This window comes from Chiloscyllium plagiosum, chromosome 1 (genome assembly GCF_004010195.1).
Source record: "Chiloscyllium plagiosum isolate BGI_BamShark_2017 chromosome 1, ASM401019v2, whole genome shotgun sequence".
Classification (NCBI taxonomy): Eukaryota; Metazoa; Chordata; class Chondrichthyes; order Orectolobiformes; family Hemiscylliidae; genus Chiloscyllium; species Chiloscyllium plagiosum.
The window spans coordinates 145,328,924-145,350,863 of record NC_057710.1 but is presented as its reverse complement, the minus strand read 5'-3'; the positions used below and the strand labels follow the sequence as shown (position 1 = coordinate 145,350,863).

Genomic DNA, 21,940 nt, shown 5'->3' with positions numbered 1-21,940 from the left:
ACTTCCTGATCTTTTCTATAGTCATGGAGAGGGATAGGAGCAGACAGTATGGGAAAGTATTTCATTGGGGCAGGCAAAAATTACAATACTATTAAGCAAGAACTGGGGTGCCTAAACTGGGAACAGGTGTTCTCAGGGAAATGCACATCAGAAATGTGGAGGTTCTTCAGGGAGCATTTGATGATGGATAGGTTTGTGCCACTGAGACAAGGAAGGGATGGTAAGGTGAAGGATCCTTGGGTGATAAGAGATGTGGGACATCTAGTCAAGATGAAGAAGGAAGCTTGCTAAGGTTGAGGAAGCAAAGATTAGACAAGGCTCTAGAGGGTTACAGGGTAACCAGGAAGGAACTGAAGAATAAACTTAGGAGAGCTAGAAGCAGGCTTGAAAAAGCTTCAGTGAGTAGGGTTAACCAAAACCCTAAGGCATTCTACACTAACATGAAGAACAAGAGGATGGCCAGAATTAGGGTAGTGCTGATCAAGGATAGTGAAGGGAACGTGTGCCTAGAGTCGGAGGAGGTAGGGGAGGTCTTTAATGAATACTTTGCTTCAGCACTCAGTCATGAGAAAGACCCTATCGTTTGTGGGAACAGCGTGAAGCATGCTGATATGGTCAAATAGGTTGATGTTAAGAAAGAGGATGTGCTGGAAATTTTGAAAAACGTAAGGATAGATAAGTCCCATCAACCAGATGGGATATACCCAGGTTACTACAGGAAGTGAGCAAAGAGATTGTTGCGCCTTTGACGATGATCTTTGTGTCTTCACTTTCTACTGGAGTAGTGCCAAATGATTGGAGGGTGGCAAAAGTTATTCCCTTGTTCAAAAAAGGGAATAGAGATAACCCTGGAAATTACAGGCCAGTCAGTCTTACATCGGTGGTGGGCAAACTATTAGAGAGGATTCTGAGATACATGATTTATGATTACTTGGAAAACCGTAGTTTGATCAGAGATAGTCAGCGTGGCTTTGTGAGGGGCAGGTCATGCCTCAAAAACCTTATTGAATTCTTTGAGGACATGATAAAACACATTGATGAAGGCAGAGCAGTGGATGTGATGTACATGGATTTTAGCAAGGCATTTGATAATGTAAGCTCATTCTGAAAGTAAGGAAGCATGGGATACAGGGAAATTTGGCTGTCTGGATACAGAATTGACTGACCCATAGAAGACAGAGGGTAGTAGATGGAAAGTATTCAGCCTGGAGCTCATTGACCAGTCGTGTTCTGCAGGAATCTGTTCTGGGACTTCTGCTCTTTGTGATTTTTATAAATGACTTGGTTGAGGAAGTAGAAGGGTGTGCTGATGACACAAAGTTTGGTGAAATGGTGGATAGTGTGGAGGGTTGTTGTAGGTTGCAACAGGACATTGATAGGATGCAGAGCTGGGCTTAGAAGTGGCAGATAGAGTTCACCCTGGAAAAGTATGAAGTGATTCATTTTGGAAGGTCAAATTTGTATACAGAATACAGGATTAAAGGAAGGATTCTTGGAAGTGTGGAGGAACAGAGGGATCTTGGGGTCCAGGTCTATAAATCCCTCAAAGTTGGCACCCAAGTTTATATGGTTGATAAGAAGGTGTATGGTGTGTTGGCTTTCATTAGCGGGGGAATTGAGTTTAAGAGCTGTGAGGTTATGCTGCAGCTCTATAGAGCCCTGGTTAGACCACACTTGGAATATTGTGTTTAGTTCTGGTCACCTCATTATAGGAAGGATGTGGAAGCTTTAGAGATGGAGCAGAGGAAATTCACCAGGATGCTGCCTGGACTGGAGGGCATGCCTTATTAAAAAAGGTAAAGGAAGCTAGAGCTTTTCTGATTGGAGTGAAGAGGGATGATGGTGACTTAATAGAGGTGCATAAAATGGTAAGAGGCATAGATAAAATAGTCAGAGATTTTTTTTTCCCCAGGGCATAATTTGAAGGTGATTGGAGGAAGGTTTAGGGGAGATGTCAGAAATAAGTTCTTTAATGCACTGCTAGTGGTAGTAGCAGAGTCAGATACATTACGGACATTTAAGCGACTGTTGGATTGGAACATGGATGATAGTAAAATTAATGGTGTTATGACAGGGCAAACCCACCTGCTAATTTAAACCAGCAACACAGAAAAAAATTACCTTGTGCAGTCATCCATTAACATTCGAGAGTCAAGAACTATCCCAAAGGCCACCATTTAAAGTAAAAAAAAGTCTAACAGAGAATAATTATCTAACAACTATTTACAATTCCTTTCTCTAACCCATCTTTTACTTTCCCTCTACAATACTAGTCCAATCAATACCCAATTAAGATTTACCAAAAAATTCAAATTTCAAAACCAGTCAGCTGTTGAATCTTCTCTTAGTATCTTCCTCTGTCTTCTTTTCTGCTTCTTAGGGATTTCTGTTTGGCAGGTCATTGATAGATAAAGGTACCATTAAGAGAGCTATTCTCCAGGCAGTCTGTACATGCTGGTGGCTCAGCAGTTCTCCTCCCAACTGTTCAATTTTTCCTGGTCTTATACCCCAAAGCATTGGATTGTTTCATTGGGTGTTAATATTGTCAAGACACTAAATTCGAACTTGTTTGGAGGTTGGTATTTTGGGGTATAATTTAAATTGATTGGCTGAATTTGTATTTATTTTTGTTCAGGGCAACCCAGGCAGTACTACCTACTGGACCAAATGTTACATTGTAAATTCTCCATCACTCTGTATGCTTGCTCAGTCCTTCACTCCCTTAAGGGTGCAGTACCCCTTTATGCTTTCATAACAATGAAATATAAGTTAGTTGATCTTAGAGTAGGATAAAATCTGGCACAACATTGTGGGCTGAAGGGCATGTACTGTGCTGTACTGTTCTATGTCTATGTTCTATGTTCTAGTTGTACAAGTCCCGACCTTGTTTGTTTAACCAAAATGCAATATCTTATATTTATCCAAACTAAACTCCACCTGTCTCTCCTCAGTCCATTGACCCAACTGATTGAGGTCTCATTTTCTTCACTGTCTGATATACCATTAACTACAGTGTCATCACAAAAATGCTAACCGTTTCTATTATCTTCTCATCCAAATTATTTATATAAATGACAAACAAAAGTGGATCCAGTGCAGATTCCTGACAACACCATATCACAGGTCTCCAGTCCGAAAAACAACACCCCACCATCATGCTCTGTCTGCCATGTTAAAGCAAATTTTGTATCCAATTGGCAAGCTCACCACAAATCTCATGTGGTCTAATTTAATTAATTTGTCTAGCATGTGGAACCTTGGCAAAGGCTTTACTGAAGTCCAGGTAAACAATGTCTACCATTCTGCTCTCAATCAATTTTTTTTGCTTACTTCCTCAAAAAACTCAATTAAGTTTGTGAGACACGATTTGTCTGGAACAAAACTATGCTGACTATCCATTATTATTCCCTGCCTTTCCAAATGCATGTAAATTCTATCCTTCAGAATCACCTCCAGCAACTTACCCACCACTGATGCCAGACTCAGGTCTCTGGTTCCTGGGTTTCTCCTTCCAGCCTTTCTTAAATAAAGGCTCAATATCAGCTACCCTCCAGTCCTCTGGCACCTCACCTGTGATTATAGATGATACAAATATTTTTGCTAGAGGGCCCACAATTTCCTCCCTAACTTCCACCAATGTCCTGGATACCCTTGAACAGGTCTTGGAGACTTATCCATGTATGCTTTCAAAACATCAATATTTATTTCCCTGAGTTCTCTAGCCTCCAATTCTTCCTGCACAATGAAAACTGACATGAAGTATTAATTCAATATCTCTCCCATCTCTTGAGGTTCAACACAAAGCAAACCTCATTTATCTTTAAGGCATCCTCTTCTCTCTCCAGTTGCTGTCTTGCTGTTAATGTATTTGTAGAATATTCTTGCTCTTTCTCTAGTGGGAACATTTACATCCTGATGAAGAATATTTTCTCAAATATATTGAACAAATTCTTGACCATAAAACTGTAATGATTGGAATGACGTCAGCCAAGTGGACCTCATAGAATATGAGTTCCCTGATTGGGGCTGTTAACCTGGTCCAATCAACGAGTCATGGATGACAGAGAGAAACATGAGTGTCAGGGTTTAATACAGGGCTGAAGGTATTATATCTGAATGCACACACTATAAGGAATAAGGTAAGTGAGCTTGCAGCTCAGATCGAAATTGCCAGGTATGACGTGGTGGGTATCACAGAGATGTGACTGCAAGGAGATCAGGATTGGGAGCTAAATATTCAAGAACATACATTCCATCGAAAAGACAGGTAGGTGGTCAGAGGGGGTGGAATTGCCTTATGACAAGAAATGCAATTAAATCAACAGTAAGAAACAAAGTAAGGTCAGATGGTGTAGAATCTGTTTGGGTTGAAGCACAAAGGTGAATAAAACATAGTTGGAGTTATTTACAGGCCTCCAAACAGTAGTCAGGATCTAGGGTGCAAGATACACCAGGAGATAGAAAATATTATTGAGGTTTATAAAATCATGAGGGGCATGGATAGGATAAATAGACAAAGTCTCTTCCCTGAGGTGGGGGAGTCCAGAATGAGAGGGCATAGGTTTAGGGTGAGAGGGAAAAGATATAAAAGAGAACTGAGGGGCAATTGTTTCATGCAGAGGGTGGTACGTGTATGGAAAGAGCTGCCAGAAGAAGTGGTGGAGGCTAGTGCAATTGCAACATTTAAAAGGCACCCGGGAAGGGTTTAGAGGATATGGGCTGGGTGCTGGCAGGTGGGACTAGACTGGTTTGGGATATCTGGTTGGCATAGATGAGTTGGACCGAAGGGTCTGTTTCTGTGTTGTACATCTCTATGAGTCTATAACTGTATGTGTAGGAAAGGCAAAGTTACGGTAATCATGGGAGATTTCAATTTGCAGGTGGACTTGGAAAATCAGGTTGGTAGTGGATCGCAAGAAAAGGAATTTGTTGAATGTCTATGAGATAGCTTTTTGGAGCAGGTTATGGAGGAGCCCACTAGGGAACAGGCAATACTGGGTTTAGTGTTGTGCAATGAGGCAGACTTGATAAGGGAGCTTAAGGTGAAGGAATCCTTAGAAAACAGGGATCATAATATGATAGAATTTACTCTGCAAAGTGAGAGGAAGAAGACAGGCTCAGTGGTTAGCACTGCTGCCTCACAGCGCCAGGACTCCAGATTAAATTCCAGCCTCAGGCGACTGTCTGTGTGGAGTTTGCACATTCTCCCCCTGTCTATGTGGGTTTCCTTCGGGTGCTCCAATTTCCTCCCACAGTCCAAAGATGTGCAGGTTAGGTGAATAGACCATGCTAAATTGCCCGTAGTATTCAGGGATGTGTATGAAAGGTACGTTAGTCAGGGGTAAACATAGAATAATAGGGTAGGGGAATGGGTCTGGGTGGGTTGCTGTTCAGAGGGTCAGTGTGAACTTGTTGGGCCGAAGGGCCTGTTTACACACTGTCGGGATTCTATGACTCTACGATTCCACAGGTGAATGTATACCAACAGAGGCATGGTAGGATTGACAGAGCCGAGCAGGAAAGACAGTGGAAGAGCAATGGCAGGGGTTTCTGGGAGTAATTCTGGAGGCAAAACAGAGATTCATCCTGGGGAAAAAGAAGCAAGGTACAGGGAGGATGAGGCAGCCATGACTGACCGGGGAAGGCAGGGACAGCATAAAGGCAAAAAGAGAAAATATATAATATGGCGATGGGCAGGGGGAAACCAGAGGATTGGGAAGCTTACAAAGGCCAACAGAGGGCAACAAAAAAAGAAATAAGGAGGAAGAAAATTAAACATGAAGGTAAGCCAGCCAGTAATATAAAGGATGACTGTAAGAGTTTCTTTAGATGTATAAAAGCAAAAGAGAGGCAAACATGAACATTGTAAAATGACGCTGGAGAGATGGTAGTGGGGAACTAGGAAATGGCTGAGGAGCTGAATAATTACTTCATGTCAGTCTTCACAGTGGAAGACATGAGTAATATCCCAAAAATCCATGAGAGTGAGGGGGCAGAGCTAAGTATGGTGGCCATCACCAAGGAGATGGTGCTAGAAAAATTGAATGTCCTGGAGGTGGATAAATCACCTGGACCAGAGGGACTACACCCCAGAGTTCGAAGGAGGTAGCTGAAGAGATAGTGGAGGCGCTTTGATGATCTTTCAGGAATGGCTAGAATCAGAGAGGGTGCCAGAGGATGGGAAAATCATTGATATGACACCCTATTTAAAAAGACGTAGAGGTAAACGATGGAAAATTACAGACTGATTCGCCTAACCTCAATCGTGGGTAAGATCCTGAAATCCATTGAGAAGGATGAGATTTCTGAATGCTTGGAAGTGTATGGTAAAATAGGGCAAAGTCAGCATGGTTTCATCAAAGGGAAATCATGCCTAACAAATCTGCTATAATCTTTGAGGAAGTAACAAGCAGGTTAGACCAAGTAGAGCCAATGAATGTTACATACCTGGACTTCAAGAAGGCCTTTGACAAGGTGCTGCACAAGAGGCTACTGACTAAGATAAGAGTGTATGGTGTTAGAGGCAAGGTGGATAGAAGCTTAGGTGTCTGGCAGAAAGCAGAGAGTAAGAATAAAAGGGTCATTCTCAGGATGGCAGTTGGTAACAAGTAGTGTTCCGCAAGGCTCAGTGTTGGGACTATAACTTTTCAATTTATACATTAATGATCTAGATGAAGGAACTGAGGGGTTTTGGTTATGGTTGCAGATCATATAAAGATAGGTCACATTGAGGAGGTAGTGAGGCTGCAGAAGAGTCAGGGATATCTCGGATCGGCTGTAGAAAATTCTCAAGAGGGTGTGTGAATAGCCAGTTGTCATTTTGTGTATAGGCACCAAGGATATAGGTACAAAATGGGATGAGGTCCTACAAGCAGAATTTAGGGAGTTAGGAACCAAGTTAAAAAGTAGGATCTCAGGCTTACTACAGTGCCATGCGCTGGTCAGAGTAGAAATGGAAGAATAGGCAAGATGAATGTGTGATTTGAGAGGTGGTGCAGAAGGGAATAGTTCAGACTTTTTGGGACATTGAGAACAGTTCTGGGGGAAATGGGACTATTACAAATTGGACAGTCTACACCTGGGTCGGACTGGAACCAATCTCCTTGGGGTGCTTTTGCTAATGCTGTTGGGGAGGGTTTAAACTAATGCGGCAGGGGGATGGGAACCAAATAAGGAGGTCAGTGGACCGTCAGGAGGTAGTAACTAAAGCCTGTAAGGAACTAGATAATAAAGTCAGCGTGACTAAGGGGAAGAGTAGGCAGGAGGCAGATGATGAATGCAAAGGAACTGGTGGTCTGAGGTGCATTTGTTTTAAGGCAAGAAGTGTAGTAGGTCAGGCAGATGAACTTAGGGCTTGGATTAGTACCTGGGAGCATAATGTTATTGCTATTATTGAGACTTGGTTGAGGGAAGGGCATGATTGGCAGCTAAATATCCCAGGATATCAATGCTTCGGGTGGGATAGAGAGGGTTGTAAAAGGAGTGGAGGAGTTGCATTATTGGTCAGAGAGGATATCACAGCTGTGCTGAAGGAGGGTGCTATGGAGGACTCGAGCAGTGAGGCAATATGGGCAGAGCTCAGAAATAGGAAGGGTGCGGTATTAATGTTGGGGCTGTACTACAGACCTCACAACATCGAGCCTGAGATAGAGGTACAAATATATGAAAGATTATGGAAAGATATAGGAACAACAGGGTGGTGGTGATGGGAGATGTTGGTTTTCCCAAAATGATTGGGATTAACTTAGTGTTACAGGTCTGGATGGAACAGAATTTGTAAAGAGCATCCAGGAGGGTTTTCTAGAGCAGTATGTAAATAGTCCAACTCAGGAAGGGGCCATACTGGACCTGGTGTTGGGAAATGAGCTGGCCAGGTGGTTGATGGTTCAGTAGGGGATTTCTTTGGGAATAATTATCACAATTCCTTAAATTTTAGAATACTCATGGACAAAGCCAAGAGTGGTCCTAAATTGGGGGAAGGCCAACTACACCAAAACTTGGGAGGAACTGGGAAATGTAGATTGGGAGCAGCTGTTTGAAGGTACATCCACATTTGATATGTGGGAGGCTTTTGAAGAGATTGACTCGAGCTCAGGAAAGATATGTTCCTGTGAAAATGAGGGATGGAAATGGCAAGATTAGAGAAGCATGGATGAAATTGTGAGACTAGCTAAGAGGAAAAAGGAAGTGTACATAACATCTAGGCAACTGAAGACAGACAAAGCTTTGGAAGAATATTGGGAATGTAGGAACAATCTGAAATGAGGAATTAAGAAGGGTCATGACATATCTTTAGCAAACAGGGTTAAGGAAAATTCCAAAGCCTTTTATTCATATATAAGGAGCAAGAAGCTAACTAGAGAAAGGGTTGGCCCTCTCAAGGACAAAGGAGGGAAGTTATATGTGGTGTTAGAGGAAATGGGTGAGATTCCTAACGAGTACTTTACATCGACATTCCCTGACGAGGGGGACATGATGTATGTTGAGGTTAGGGATAGATGTTTGATTATTCCAGGTCAAATCAGCATAAGGAGGGAGTAGTGTTGGGTATTCTAAAAGGCATTCAGGTGAACAAGTCCCCAGGTCCGAATGGGATCTATCCCAGGTTACTGAGGGAAGCAAGAGAGGAAATAGCTGGGATCTTAACAGATATTTTTGCTGCATCCTTAAACAGGGGTGAGGTCCCAGACAATTGGCAAATTACTAATGTAGTCCCCTTGTGTAAGAAGGGTAGCAGGGATAATCCAGGTAGTTATAGAATGGTAAGCAGCTGGGCAAGACTCTGAGGGATAGGAAATGGGCTTAACAGTAATAGGTAACATGGCTTTGTGCAGGGAAGGTCATGTCTAATAAGCCTAAAATAAAGTTTTGAGGAAGGGACAAAGTTGATTGATGAGGGAAGGGATGTAGATGTCATTTACATGGACTTTAGTAAGGCGCTTGATAAGGTTCCCCATGAGAGGCTGATGGAGAAGGTGAAGTTGCATGGGGTCCAGGATGTTCTAGATAGATGGATAGAGAACTGGCTGGGCAACAGGAGACAGAGAGTAATAGTGGAATGGAATTTCTCAAAATATAGTTATGTGACCACTGGTGTTCCACAGGGATCCGTGCTGGGACCACTGTCGTTTATGATATACCTAAATGATTTGGAGGAAGGTATAGGTAGTCTGCTTAGCAAGTTTGCAGATGACACTAAGATTGATGGAGTAGCAGATAGTGAAGGGGGCTGTCAGAGATTACACAAGAATATAGATAGATTGGAGAGTTGGGCAGAGAAATGGCAGATGGAGTTCAATCTGGGCAAATGCAAGGTGATGCATTTTGGAAGATCCAATTCAAGAATGAACTATACAGTAAATGGAAAAGTCCTGGGGAAAATTGATGTACAGAGAGATCTGAGTGTTCAAGTCCACTGTTCCCTGAAGATGGCAACGCAGGGCAATAGAGTGGTCAAGAAGGCATACGGCAAGCTTTCCTTCATCGGATGGGGTATTGAGTACAAGAGTTGGCAGGTCATGTTACAGTTGTATAAGACTTTGGTTGGGCCACATTTGGAATACTGCGTACAGTTCTGGTCACCACATTACCAAAAGGATATGGATGCTTTGGGGAGGGTGCAGAAGAAGTTCACCAGGGTGTTGCCTGGTATGGACGGTGCTAGCTATGAGGAGAGGTTGAGTAGATTAGGATTATTTTCATTAGAAAGATGGAGGTTGAGGGGGCGCTCTGATTGAGGTCTACAAAATCATGAGAGGTATAGAGAGGGTAGATAGCAAGAAGCTTTTTCTCAGAGTGGGGGACTCAATTACTAGGAGTCAGGAGTTCAAAGTGAGAGAGGAAAGGTTTAGGGTAAGTTCAGAAGGTTGAGGAGGGAACTAATTAAAACATACAGAATACTGAAAGGCCTGGACAGAGTGAATGTTTGTAAGATGTTTGCATTGGTAGGAGAGGCTAGGACCTAGGGTCACAGCCTTAGAATAAAGGGAAGACCTTATAGAACGTAGATAAAGAGAAACTCCTTCAGCCAGAGAGGGGTGTATCTATGGAACTCATCACCATAGAAAGCTGTGGAGGCCAGGTCATTGAGTATATTTAAGAAAGAGATAGATCTGTTCTTGAAAATCAAGAGGACTAAGGGTTATGGGGAGAAAGCAGTTGAGAAACTTATCAGCTATGATTGAATAGCCGAGCAGACTTGATGGGCTGAATGGCCCAATTTATGCTCCAATGGCTTATGGGTTCTGTTCACTCTTGGAGTTGGCTCATAGAATTGAATTTAATAGATTCCCGACAGTGTGGAAACAAGCCCTTCGGCCCAACAAGTCCAAACTGACCCTCTGAAGAGTAACCCACCCAGACCCATTCCCCTACCCTAATTTGCCATATTTTTACCCCAAACTAATGCACCGAACCTACACAATCCTGAAAACTACGGGCAATTTAGCATGGCCAATTCACCTAACCTGTACATCTTTGGACTGTGGGAGGAAACTGGAGCGCCCGGAGGAAACCCACGCAGATACGGGGAGAATGTGCAAACTCCACACAGACAGTCACCCGAGGCAGGAATTGAACCCAGAACCCTCGGCAGCAGTGCTGCCCCACAGTGTGTATGCAGGATAGTTTTCCAGCAACTGCCAATGTATTGACATTAACCTGCCAACAGCTAATTCTGGATTTTGGGAAAAAACATGTGATTTGTCCAATATGAAACAGAAAATGCTGGGAAAAAAAAACTGAGCAGGTCTGGCAGCATCTGTGGAGAGAGAAACAGAGTGAAGAATTTGTCACATCAGAAATAGAAGGTGGGACCTTACCAAGATATGAGCCATGTGGGTTTCAGTGAGAGGAGTGGGAGACTTGGGCAGATGTTTGTGAGGTTAATCTCAACTTCAAGAACATCTTGCTGGTTAACTACATCTTCTTTTCCTCCCAGATGCTATTGGATCTGCCAAACATTTTCAGCATTTCTGTTTTCAAATATCGGTTTCCAGCATCTGCAATAATTTCTCTTGGATGTTTCTGTTCTGCTTCGCTGGTCAACCATAGTGAGTTACCATCTCTGGGACACCTCTGAGGAGACGGAGAGGTCAGAGGAGAGTCATAGAGCTGTACGCAGACCCTTCGGTCCAACCCGTCCATGCCGACCAGATATCCCAACCCGATCTAGTCCCATCTGCCAGCACCCGGCCCATATCCCTCCAAACCCTTCCTATTCATATACCCATCCAGATGCCTTTTAAATGCTGCGATTGTACCAGCTTCCACCACATCCTCAGACAGCTCATTCCATACACCCTCTGTGTCAAAAAGGATGGCCCTTTTAAATCTCTCTTTTTAAAATTTAAACCTATGCCCTCGTTTTCTGGACTCCTCACCCCGGGGGGGGGGGGAACCTTGTCTATTTATCTTGACTCAGTGCAAGGTCTGGGCACTAGAAGGAGCAGGGCCAAGAGTATGTGAATGACGCTTGGTTTCCCGCCTCAGGCAACTGTCTGTGTGGAGTTTGCACATTCTCCCTGTGTCTGCTTGGGTTTCCTCCGGGTGCTCCGGTTTCCTCCCACAGTCCAAAGATGTGCAGGTTAGGTGAATTGGCCATGCTAAATTGCCCGTAGTGTTAGGTTAAGGGGTAAATGTAGGGGAATGGGTCTGGGTGGGTTGCTCTTCGGAGGGTCGGTGTGGACTTGTTGGGCCGAAGGGCCTGTTTCCACACTGTAACTAATCTCATCTAATCTAAACCAGGGGTTACTGTCGGAGAGAGCAGATTCAAAGCGGCAGAGGAGGGAATCTGCGCCCAGGGCTCTGGGTGGTGGCTCTGGGGATAATGTCAGGAACGGGGCGGGGTTGACAGTCGGGGCGCGGCAGAGTGCAGGCGGGGCGCTGGGAGCTGTCCATCTCCTTGGGTACTGGCTCACTCTGGCAGATCCTTCCGGAGCTCACACTGCGCCCAAAACAGGACCAAATAGCAGGCAGGCACCAGCCAGGACCACAGTTCCCATCAGCAACTGCTGATGTATTTCTCTCTCCATTTCATTCCACACACTGAGCCAGTTTGATTTTGTTGGAGAAATTCAGTGGACGCGTCTTTCCACCCCCCCCCCTCCCCCCCGGTTTATCTGTTCACATTGAGGGGCTTGAACCGAACACGGATTACAGTAGACTGCTTCACGAAGTGGTGTCGAACAGGTGAGAAGATGCATTTATTTTAGGGGAGGGGTGGGGGAGGAATAAAGCATTGGCTGAAAATGGAAATATTTCTTTGTCCGTGAACTGATACATGCCAGGCAATCATGTCTAGAGTTTATCTTTATTAACAGCGAACAACAAAGGGACAGGGTGGTGGGAGGAAGGAGAGAACATTCAGAGTGGACAGTCTAAAGTGAACAAACGCTCTGTTGTAACCACAGGGGGAATAAACACACACACACACACTTTTAACAAGTTACAGCAAGCGGCGCTTACCGTGTTTTTGCCTGGGTGCCCCTGATGAGATGGGAAGTCTGTCCGGCACGTACTTCACAGACCAATTCAAAAGCATTAAAATCTGAACGATTGGCCTAACACTGATTTGGGGATAGTGCCCAAAGTGACACCCGAGGCTTTCTCACCTTGTGCATCGATAAAATAAATGACAGATTTTGCGGTCCGCTGAAAGGCTGGGATGTACCTTGTGGATTTTGCAAGGTACATTTTTTTTTTCGCTTGTTTTCGAGCGCTTTCGCGTCGCCTAACATCCAGCGGCAGTTATTAAATCACTGAGATGTGTAAAACTTCAAAGGCATTTGCCAAACGTTCCCTCCGCCACCACCCCCCTCTTCTGTTTTCTTTTAAACGGAGCTGGCTTAACCTGCGAGCAATCTGGGCGACTGCAAATGCAGTGGGGTTGGTACAGGGCTCCATTTGTGAAAAGCAGGCTTGTGTTATTGAGAGTTGTGCTGCGAGATGAAGTTCGCCCTCAGTTCACACGTGAATCAACCCCGAGCTCTGCTTTTCCTTCTCCGCTGAGCCGAGCTTTCGGGAGAAGACGTTGAAACACCAGCACCCGCGTCCGACTCTTTAAATCTCCTGTGCGGAGATTTACCACAACTGTCGCCAGTTGGACGGCTACTGAACTCCATCTTCGGGCCAGTTGCCTAGCGACATCCACATGCTTGCGGGCAAATCAATGAGCCCAGCCCCTGTCGGGCGGACAAGTCATGTAGAGGGGAAAAAAACACACACACACACACAAAATTACAGCCATTGTCGGAGAGGACGAGTGAAATTCCGAAGTTACGCTAAAAAGATGTATTCCGAGGTTGTGCTGAAGATGTACGCTGTAATTAAAAATAATTGTGGAGCTCAGTATTTATGGGCGTGAGACATTTAAGAGGAGACTGCTTTCCAGACGATTTGAGATAGGGATATATATATATATATATTTTTTAAGACAGAAGCAAGTTTTGTTTTGGCCATAATCGATTTCCGTTACCGAAGTGACGAACCTCCATGTCGGTTAATTGATGGCACCGCTGATTTTGCAAAAGATGTCTTAATTCCAAATGTACATGCAGTGCTGTCCCAATGTATTACCAAATGGCGTGTGTATGTGTTGGGGGCGGGGGCTTGAAGTTGGAGTGATTTTCCTTTGATATTACCGATTACCAACTAACGATTTGAAGATTGATCGGAACTGTAAGGAAGTTATGTTTGTTTTTACGTTTCCCGGCAGTGTGGAAACAGGCCCTTCGGCCCAACCAGTCCAAACCGACCCTCCAAAGAGTAACCCACCCAGACCCATTTCCCTCTGACTAATGCACCTAACACTACGGGCAATTTAGCATGGCCAATTCACCATGTGAGGCAGCAGTGCGCATCACTGAGCTTATGAGATTGTGAATTGCATGGATAGAGTGGAAAGTATGAAGCTTTTTCCCAGGGTGGAGGAGTCAATTACCAGGGGACACAAGTTCAAGGTGTGGTGGTTGTGGAGAGGTAAGGGTTTTTGAAAGAGATGTGTAAGGCAAGTATTTCACACAAAGGGTGGTGAATGCCTGGAACGCATTGCCAGAGGAGGTGATGGAAGCTGACACAATGGGCTCGAAGGAGATACAGTAATCAGAAACATTAAGTTGAAGAGACAGGTCAGGTTGGAATACAATAGGTAGCAAGGAATGCCTGTTCGATTAAATTGCATTTACTTCAATGCAAGAGGGCTGACAGGTAAGGGCAGTGAACTCAGGGTGTGGATAGGTACGTGGGAATGGGACACTATAGCCATTACAGACCCATGGCTAGGGGAGGGACAGGACTGACAGCTTAATGTGCCAGGGTAGGACAGACAGGGCAGAAGGAGGGGAGGGGGAGTTGCATTTTTGATTAAGGGGAGTATCACAACAGTGATCAGAGATGACATAACTGAAATATCATCCAGTGAGGCTTTGTGGGTGGAGCTAAGAAATAAGAAGGGGATGGTGACGTTATTGGGATCGTATTATAGACCCCCCACCCCCCAAGTAGTCAATGGGAATTAGAGGAACAAAATGCAGAGAGACTGGGGAGAATTGCAGGAGCAATAGGGTTGTCATTGTAGGGGATTTTAATTTTCCTAACATTGACATAAACTGCCAGAACATTAAGGGGTTGGATGGGGTGGAATTTAAGTTCGTTCAGGAAAGTTTCCTCAAGCAGTATGTAGAGAGTCCTATTTGGGAAGGGGCAAAACTTGACCTACTCTTGGGAAACAGAGCAGGACAGGTGAGGGAGGTGACAGTGGCAGAGTATTTTGGGACCAGTGACCATAGTTCTATTAATTTTAAAATAGTTATGGAGAGGGACAAAACTGGTTCACAGGTTTAAGCTCTAAATTAGGGCAAGGCAAATTTTGATGGAATTAGACAGGAGTTTGCAGGGATTGATTGGAGTAGTTTGTTTACAGGTAAAAGGGCATCTGGCAAGTGGGACACCTTTAAAAGTGAGATAGCTAGAGTTCAAGGTCCTAATGTTCCTGTGAGGGAAAGGGCAAGGTTGGCAGGAATAGGGAACCCTGGATGACAAGAGATATTGAGGTTTTGAGCAGCACAAAGGAAGCATGGCTCAGGTACAGGCAGCTGGGATCAAGGGAATCCCTGGAGGTATGAAGGAGACAGGAGTTTACTGCAGAAGGAAATCAGGGGGGTAAAAAAGGAGCATGAGATAGCCTTGGCTGAGAAGATTAGGGTGAATCCCAAGAGGTTCTGTAAGTATATTAAAGGAAAAAAGAATAAGGACATGTATGTGTAGAACTGCAGGAGATGGGTGAGGTTCTCATTGAATATTTCTCCTCTGTGTTTACCGTGGAGAAAGACATGAAGACACAGGAACTTTAGGAAGTTAGTGGTGTTACCTTGGATGATGTCCATATCACAATAGAGGAGATGTTGGACATATTGGAATGTATGAAGGTGGATAAATTTCCTCGTCCTGACCAGATATATCTAAGAAAACTGCAGGTGTTAAAAAAAATGTGTGGAGCCTCTGGCTGATAATTTTGTGTCATCATTAGCCATGGGTGAGCTCCTGGAAGATGGGAGGGTAGTGAGTGTTGTGTCACAATTCAAGAGGAGGCAGCACGATGGCTCAGTGGTTAGCACTGCTGCCTCACAGCACCAGGGTCTCAGGTTCGATTCCAGCCTCGGGCGATTGTCTGTGTAGAGTTTGCACATTCTCCCCGTGTCTCCGGGTGCTTCGGTTTCCTCCCACAATCCAAAGATATGAAGGTTAGCTGAATTGGCCGTGCTAGATTGTCCATAGGTTAGGTGCATTAGTCAGAGGGAAATGGGTCTGGGTGGGTTACTCTTCGGAGGGTCGGTGTGGCTAGTTGGGCCGAAGGGCTTGTTTCCACATTGTATGGAATCTAGTAATCTAATCTAATAAAGGGCTGCAAAGAAAAGTCTGGGAAGTATAGGCCAGTCAGCTTAACATCTGTGGCGGGTAAGTTACTTAAGAAGATTCTGATGAATAAGACAAGATTTGATTTGGAGTAGTCAGCATGGCTTTGTGAGTGGGAGATCATGCCTCACAAATTTGTTAGAGTTCTTTGATGAAGTGACTAGGGCAGGCAGGAGATGTAGTCTATATGGATTTTAGTTAAGGCCTTTGATAAGGTACCACATGGTAGGTTGTTCTGGAAGGTTAGATTGCGTGGAATCCAGGGACAGCTGGCAAATTGGATACACAATTGGCTTGATGTTAGGAAGCAGAAGGTAATAGTGAAAGGATGCTGGAGGCATGTGACTAGTGGAGTGTCTCAGGGGTCAGTGCTGGGCCCATTACTGTTTGTTATCTATATCAGTGATTTGGATGAGAATGTACAAGGCATGATTAGTATGTTTGCTGATGATACTAAGGAAGGCGGTATCATGTGCAGTGAGGAAGCTTATCAGAAATTGCAGCAGGACCTTGATCAGCTGGGGACGTGGGCCGAGAAATGGCAAAGAAAGTTTAATATGGATAACTGGGAGGTCTTGCATTTTGGAAAGTCAAAAATGGAAAGACATTTTTCTCAGCATGGACCAGTTTGGGCCAAAGGGTTTGAATCCGTGCTGTAGGACTCTATGACTCTGTATTTTCTAAAAAGCTGAAAAATAGTAGTAACAGCATTGTTCGGTTTTATTTACATGATCATCACTTTCCATGTACTTCTTACTTATCTGCAATGTTTCTTGTTTTATTGAGGAGCTTACAAACAATGAATGAACAACAGTTAACTACAACAGAAATAGAACCCACACACTCCTCCAATCCCCTCTCCACACCTACTACTTTCCCCTCCCGCTGCAAGAGTTGCAAAACCTGGGCCCACACCACCTCCCCTGACCTCTGTCCAAGGCCCCAAAGGATCATTCCAAATCTGGCAGCTATTTACTTGCATATCCTCGAATCTCATTTACTGCATCCATTGCTGTGGATGTGGTCTCCTCGATATTGGAGAGACTGAGTGCAAACTCGCAGAATGGCTCAAGGAATGTCTCTGGTCCTTACACACTGACCAACCCCACCGTCTGGTGGCCATCTATTTCAAATACCCCTCCCACCCCCCTGATGACGTGTCCATTCTGGGCCTCCTCCACCACCTGACCAAAGCCATCCACAAACTGGAGGAGGAACACCTCATTTTCTGCCGAGGAAGCCAACAACCATATGGCCTCAACATTGAATGCACCAGTTTCCAAATCTCCACTCCCTCCACCCCAGAACTAACCCTCCGACTTGGCACTGCCATCTTGACCTGACCTACCTGTCCACCCTCCTACCCACCTATCCGCTCCACCCTTCTCACCTCCTAAGTGTATCCACCTACTGGCATCCCAAGTACCTCTCTCCCAGCCCCAACCTCCCTCCCTTATTTATTTCTCAGCCCCCTTCCCCCTCCCCAGTCCTGATGAAGAGTCCTGCCTGAAACGTTGACTCTACTGCTCCTCAGATGCTACCTGACCTGCTATGTTTTTCCCAGCACTACATTCTATCTCCTTTTACATTCTATCTCCTCAGCTGCCTTCAATAGATGTGAAAAGAGAAACAAGCTCATAAATATTTTTAAAAAAAGCAAAACAGACAAAGTTCAAAAGGTTCATCAACATATCATGAGAGAAAAATAAGTTAAGGTTTGAGGCTTAGGTGCATTACCAGAGGAAAACAAATCTTAATTTGCTTGATATTCTGATCATTTACCACCCCCCCGCCCCCCCAACCCCACACCATTTCAGTTTGTATTTTGTGACATTGTTTATGTTTTGGGTACAATCATCTTGATGTTTCTGTTATATGACTGTCTGTGTGGAGTTTGCACATTCTCCCCATGTCTGCGGGGGTTTCCTCCGGGTGCTCCAGTTTCCTCCCACAGCCCAAAGATGTGCAGGTTAGGGTGGATTGGCCATGCTAAATTGCCCATAGTGTTAGGTGCATTAGGCAGAGGGGAAATGGGTCTGGGTGGGTTACTCTTTGGAGGGTCGGTGTGGACTTGTTGGGCCAAATGGCCTGTATCCACGCTGTAGGGAATCTAATCCAATTATGGTGACTGAGTTTTCCAAGTAAATAACAGGACAAAAGGTGGAACTTTACATATAATGTGTGATCTCTTTTATGTGACAGGAAGATACTATTCTTTTCTGAAAATGATTGCATTGTCTCTTTCAAGAGAATCACTGATCAGAGCATTGTGTAAAACATACTGAGTGAAGGCTGATTGCACTCTCCTGTTGAGTTCAGGGTTACACAAAGTGACTTACAGCGTTAAAGTGCCAGGAGCAGTGGGCTGAAGGCATTGATGCACATTGAAGGTCACGTTTGTAACTTGTGAAATGATATAGTTAAAAATCACACAACACCAGGTGATAGTCCAACAGGTTTATTTGGAAGCACTAGCTTTCAGAGCACTGCTCTTTCATCAGGTGGTTGTGGAGTAAGGAGCGGCATTCCGAAAGCTAGTGCTTCCAAACAAACCTGGTGTTGTGTGATTTTTAACTTTGTCCACCCCAGTCCAACACCGGCACCTCCAAATCATGTGAAATGATAGCTTACCTAACAGTAATGTAATGATGTTATACTGTTGGATTTAAATTCAAAATTTAATAAAACTAGCAGAGTACAAAGGCTAACATGAGGAGAAATTACAAATAGTTCAGGCATCCAGTAACATTTTGAGGATGAATTGAGCTCCAGAATTAAGTTATTATTTAGAGTGAATATCAATCAGTGAACAACATTGCAAATTGCCTCTACTCACTCTCCCAGAATGACCTCAGTAGTTAAAGACCAACTAAAGTTTATGACTTTCGACACATTGGGCATAATTTTATGTTCTAATGCCTGTTGATACCACTGTTAACATTACATACATCAGGAATCACAGGCTGTCTAAGGATGTACACGAAGGTTTCAACAAAGTATGAACTGTTGACATGATGATAAGTTGAATTGAGTTGAATTTTTGTCATGTGTACCAAGGCACAGTGAAAAGCTTTGTCTTGCGAGGAATACAGGCTGATCACAGAGTTAAGTAGCATAGAGCATAACCAATTAGAATTGATATTGGGACATTCAACAGTTGAAAATCCTTGTTAATTTGGGGTAGTATTCAATTAGGGATGAGGGAGCTTGGTGTTCTCACAGATTTTTGTTGAGGTGTGGGAAAGGGGCAACAAAATTAAACTTGCCCATGTGTGAGATTGTGGCAGCATTTTGTGTTTGCACCTGGAGGGAAGATTGGAAAGGTATGTGTAGGGCACAAAACAAATCGTGTCCTTGTTTTTAATTTTTAATTTTTTTGTTGTTTGTAAAGCAGCAGCTTGCAAATGCCTTGGATGAAATGAATGGTTAGAGTCAATATGTGAAAGCCCAGTTTTAGAAAGCGATTTTAAAAAAATGTTTCAGATATCCGTACTATGTATATGCTATTTTATTGGAAAAGCACTGGGGAAGACAGGGCTTGTTACTTGAGCTGAATTATATTAAAATAAGTCATTCATACTGGTGTGTATATTAAAATTCCATGAGTCAATTTTCAAGAAATGAAATGCTGCACCTCTCTGTGGTATTGCTGGAAATTAGAATCATGTACTTTGTCATATTTCACAAGTCTGAAGGTTAGCAGATAAGAAAGTAAAATGGAAACAGTCAATTTATTCAGAGGATGACAGCTGGCTGTCAGACAATTTTACCAAGTAGGTATGGCTGGAGGTCACAAAGGAGATGAACAATTTAAATGTTGTGCTGAAGAGACAGATCCAGTTGAGGAAACAGTTTAACGAGCCCTTGAGAGCATTGATCAAAGATACTTGTTGGTTGAACACTGCATTTAAAACAACCAAGTGACCTCACACACTTGGTTAACAGCGAGGTGCAGAAAGATTAGACAGATGATCCAATCCTGAAAGCTAGGGAGTTTAGCTGGCTACCTCCAATTCTGTTGAAATTACAGGTATGGCACCACAGAGGAGCCAGAGAGTGTGGAAACCTTTTTTTGTTATTTGTGCACAGCATGTGAGGGTTGCTAGTTAGGCTAGTACTTATTCCCCATTCCTAACTGCCCTTAAGGAAGTAAGCCATTCTGTTGAATTGTTGGAGTCAATATGGCATAGATATATTCATAGTGCTGTTAGGGAAGACGTTCCATGATTTTGACCTGGGACAGTGAAGGAATAGTAATATAATCTGAAGTCTACTTAATGTGTGGGAAAACATTGGCTTTTGAAGACCGTTCATTTTTTTTTTCCTGCTGCTCTGCCCTTAATCCTGCCTCCACTTGCCTGAGAAAATTCCATCCAAAAACATTAAGAACTGCTGACTTATTACATACTGTGCTCAGTAATAGGAGTGTCAGTGAATAGGAGAGTGTTAAGCCATTTGGGAATACAACATCATGGAATAATGGATGGCTTACAGGAAATTTCAATGCTATGTGTTATATCAGTAATGTGTATTAGTGAATATACCCAAAACTATACCTTTTCGAAATGATCAAATGACATTGTACGTGATGGGTGGAAGGTTCAAGCACTTTATAACAGGCATCTGAAGATAATTGGCTTGGAAGTATTAGCTTTTGGTATTGGCTTTACAATTCAGTTTTTTTTTCTGTTCAGTTTTTGTGCTAGCATCTACTTCAGAGTGTATGCTAAATTTCATGTGCTTGATAATATTTACCCAAGAGAATTGATTATCAAGTGCTAGAATTAAAGGTGTGCCATCTAATTGCCAGCATGTTGTTTCTAAGGGAGAACAAACAGTTGTTTCTCCAGTATTTGCTGATGCCAATTATGAAACTCAGAAATTTCAACCATTAACTAAGGTTGTTAGAGCTTTAATGTGTTTTACTATAGTACAGCTAATGTCTTAAAACAATGATTTCAGTTCTACAAATGCAACACAAATGGATCTGTAAATGGGCAATAGTCTAGTTTGTTAATCTAATATATTAGTATTTATATTTTTTGCCTGGGCCACAAAGCTGTCATGTGATTTGTTACAAACATGCAAATTTGAACAAAAACAGTTTAAAGAGATGTGGCTTGCTTTCCATGCTCAAGACCAAACCTTGCTGATTTAAAAGGATGAATAGCTTATCTTTAATCGGCAGATTCAACAGTTGACACAGTTTGTGTGTGTGTGAGATCTCCAAGGGAACAGAAAAACCAGCCATAACAAGATCAGTTAACGAGTCAGGTCGAATCGCATTGTTACAAAATGTGTAGCCACGTGTAAAAAAACCTATATATTGATCGATCCAATGAATCAAGGTTTTGTAATTCCTGCCGTGGCATTTTCTTTAAAGCAAGAACATGTATATCATAGACATACTATTGTGCTAGCAAAGGTGCTGTAAAGTTTGTCAGTGCCATTAAGAAATTCAGTGAAATAATGTTTCTTTTATGGTATTTGTTTCTGTACAGATTGTGTTTCTAATCTTGTAAATTGAATCAAATACTTAACATGTGCTCATGGAATGTTTGTGTCTTTTGTCTGATCATATTAAATTCTTTGGCTTCTATTTTAAAAGGCTTATTAATCCATCTATTTTAAATAGATTAATGCTTTTCCGATGTTTGGCTTAAGGTACATAGGCATTTCTGCTATACAATAAGTGCAATGAAGTCTTAGTATTTAGAAATCCATCATCTCTACTTCAAATATATTCAATGACTCAGCTTCCACAGCCCTCTGCATGGAGAATTTCAAAACTTCACAACCCTCTTGAGTAAAAAAGATCATCATGGTCATAAAGATGTACAGCATGGAAACAGACCCTTCGGTCCAACTTGTCCATGCTGACCAGATATCCCAACCCAATCTTGTCCCACCTGCCAGCACCTGGCCCATATCCCTCCAAACCCTTCCTATTCATATACCCATCCAAATGCCTCTTAAATGTTGCAATTATACCAGCCTCCACCATTTCCTCTGGCAGCTCATTCCATAC

The 21,940-nt window shown here is 43.2% G+C and overlaps 1 protein-coding gene across 2 annotated transcripts in view; it reads left to right on the top strand.

Annotated features, from left to right (window-relative positions):
* Positions 1-11,984: 11,984 nt before the first annotated feature.
* fstl5 (follistatin-like 5) overlaps positions 11,985-21,940 on the top strand; it is a 534,185-nt gene continuing 524,229 nt past the window's right edge. For both annotated transcript variants that reach the window (XM_043698761.1, XM_043698740.1), the window contains exon 1: positions 11,985-12,189. The gene's annotated coding sequence lies outside the window, so the exon portion shown is untranslated. The remainder of the gene's footprint in view (positions 12,190-21,940) is intronic.